Consider the following 2,773-nt stretch of genomic DNA (forward strand, 5'->3'; position numbering starts at 1 on the left):
TAATCCAGGCGTGATGAGATGAAGGCGTGTAAAATCGTCTCGGTGTCCTTAAAAGTTAACCTAGATCGAATTTTTGCTATTTCTAAGTTGATAAAAACATGATTGAACAAGCTTTGTGGTGTGCTGCTCGAAATTTAAATTACTATCAAACCAAACACCAAGGTTCACCAATGTGATTTACTAGGGAACCAGCAGATGCCATCTGCTGAGACCCGATGACCAGGATTTCTGTTTTGTCTGAGTTCAGCTGGAGGAAATTATTTGACATCCATTTTTTAACTTCACAAAGGCAGCTGTTAAGTGAACTCAGCATTCCAGGGTCTGTGGATCTGATGGGCAAGTATATTTGTGTGTCATCAGCATAAATATGAAAAGAAATGCCATGTTTATGGATAATATGTCCAAGGGGAAGCAGATACAAGGAAAACAAAATGGGTCCTAAGACCGACCCCTGAGGCACACCATATTTAACTGGACAGAACGAAGAGACATAGTTGTTTACAGACACGCAAATATTTTGTTATTTTCCAGCACAGTGAGCAGCTGTTTGGACACAATTCTTTGTAGAATCTTTGCAATAAAAGGCAGTTTTGAAATTGGTCTAAAATTCTGTGGGAGGGAGGGATCTAAACCAGGTTTCTTTAAAAGTGGGTTCACGCAAGCCGTTTTAAAATAATCAGGGACACAACCAGTAGATAGGGAGCTGTTGAAAACAGAGATCAAATGGGGCCCAACAGAATCCATTACTTTCAGTAAAAACTTTGTAGGTATTACATCAAGTGGGCTGGAGGACACTCTCATTTGTGATACTGTTGTTAAAAGCTCAGACAAGTCGATGGGATAAAACTGGTTAAAACTCTCTTGTTGCTGGTGAGGAACCTTTGAGTAAGAGGCCGCGGGGGTAATACAGGCTCTGATTGACACCACCTTATTGGTAAAATAAGATAAAAACAATTCACAGTCATCATTACTTCCAGCTGAGGCACAAGGAGGGGTTGGGTTTACCAGCTGATCCACAGTCTTAAACAGAAACCTGGGATTGTGTTTATGTGTAGTAATGAGTTCAGAAAAATAGTGTGTTCTCGCATCCTTAACCACGTTATTGTAGTTAATTAGTAAATCCTTCAGACTTGGATAATGGACTTGGAGACTGGATTTTTTCCATCTGCGCTCTGCTTTCCTGCATTCCCTTTTGAGGCTGCAAATGCTGTCATTTATCCAGGGTTGCTTACTAGCTTTAGACGTAGGCCTAACCTTTAGAGGAGCAGTAATATTTAGTGACGACAAGCAGATATGATTGAAGTGATCGGCCAGATTGTCGGTGTTGGAATCAGACAGGTGTTGGCTTTGGCTCTGAAAGAATGCGCAAAACTTTGAAACACTTTGTTCATTAAAGATGCGAGAACACACGGAGCTTGGTGAGGCGGCATGAGTAACAGGCGAATCGCAGCTAAAAACAATACATCTGTGGTCAGATATGGTCATGTCCACTAATTCCACAGAGGAAATGCTGACACCCAGGGTAAAAACCAAGTCCAGTGTATGACCACGGTTATGTGTTTGCCCTTTGACATGTTGTTTGAAGTTAAAAGAAGTGGCCATATTTAAAAAGTCAGTTGCATTAACATTGTTGGGGTCATCAACATGAATATTAAAATCGCCACAAAGAACAATTCTGTCATAATTTAAAACCAGAATAGATGAAAATTCAGGAAGTTCTGATAAAAATCCTCCGGGCGGTTTTGGGGGGCGATAAATTATAACAAATATGACAGGTTGCAGCCCTCCAACTTTAAGAGTGAGAACTTCAAAGGAGTTAAATTCATCACAGCGTACTTGATGACATTTAAAATTTTTCCTATACACGCTCACTAGCCCACCACCACGACCACTGACCCTCAGTTGACTAAAGCAATTATATTGAGGCGGACACAGTTCAGCTAGCTGGCTATAGTCATTCATTTGCAACCAGGATTCAGTTAAAAACATAAAATCTAGATTTGCAGACAAGATAAAATCATTTAAGATAAAAGTCTTACTTGAAAGTGATCTCACATTGAAGAGAGCCATTTTAAATGAGTTTGTTCTGGGTGCTGGAGTTGGTGCAGTTGTCCTAATCCTTAAGAGATTACTAATATTTCTATGCGTGATGATGACAGGAATAGAAGTCTGTGGAACAGCGCTGGGAGCAGATGGCTTTACATGCCAGCAGGTGGAGACGGTGGTGTGTCCAGGTGTGCTGCATGAATGATTAGTCATTCACGTAAGTCATGTGTGGACCGCACCACATGCTGTATGTGAGCAGCTAACATTTCTGAGCCCCGTTTGTTTGGGTGAAGTCCGTCTGTCTTAAAAAGAGACATTCTTTGCCAGAAAATATTAAAATTATCCACATAACGCACAATGAGCCCTGCAGGCGGACTGGAGCCAGTCGTGGAGGCCAAGGAGTCTACTGAAGCGGCCAGCACTGCGACCAACTGTGGGAATGGGACCAGAGATAAAAACAGACTTTCCACACTGCTTTAAAAAGTTAAGAAGACGGTTAAAATCTGATTTTGTCAGCTCAGACTGCTGAAGAGCTGTGTCATTTGTTCCGACATGGACTATCACTCTTGTGATGGAGGACGGGAAGCAGCGAGTGGTAGCGTTAAAGAAACGGAGGTTTCTGGTTATGGAGTCACCAATTATTAGTGTGGTTGGGGAGAAAAGAGGACGAGGAGATGCCGGTTGTGGGGTTCCAGAGCAGGACTGAGCAGAATCTGCTTCAACACTG

The sequence above is a fragment of the Micropterus dolomieu genome, unplaced genomic scaffold (assembly GCF_021292245.1).
Source record: "Micropterus dolomieu isolate WLL.071019.BEF.003 ecotype Adirondacks unplaced genomic scaffold, ASM2129224v1 contig_14468, whole genome shotgun sequence".
Lineage (NCBI taxonomy): Eukaryota > Metazoa > Chordata > Actinopteri > Centrarchiformes > Centrarchidae > Micropterus > Micropterus dolomieu.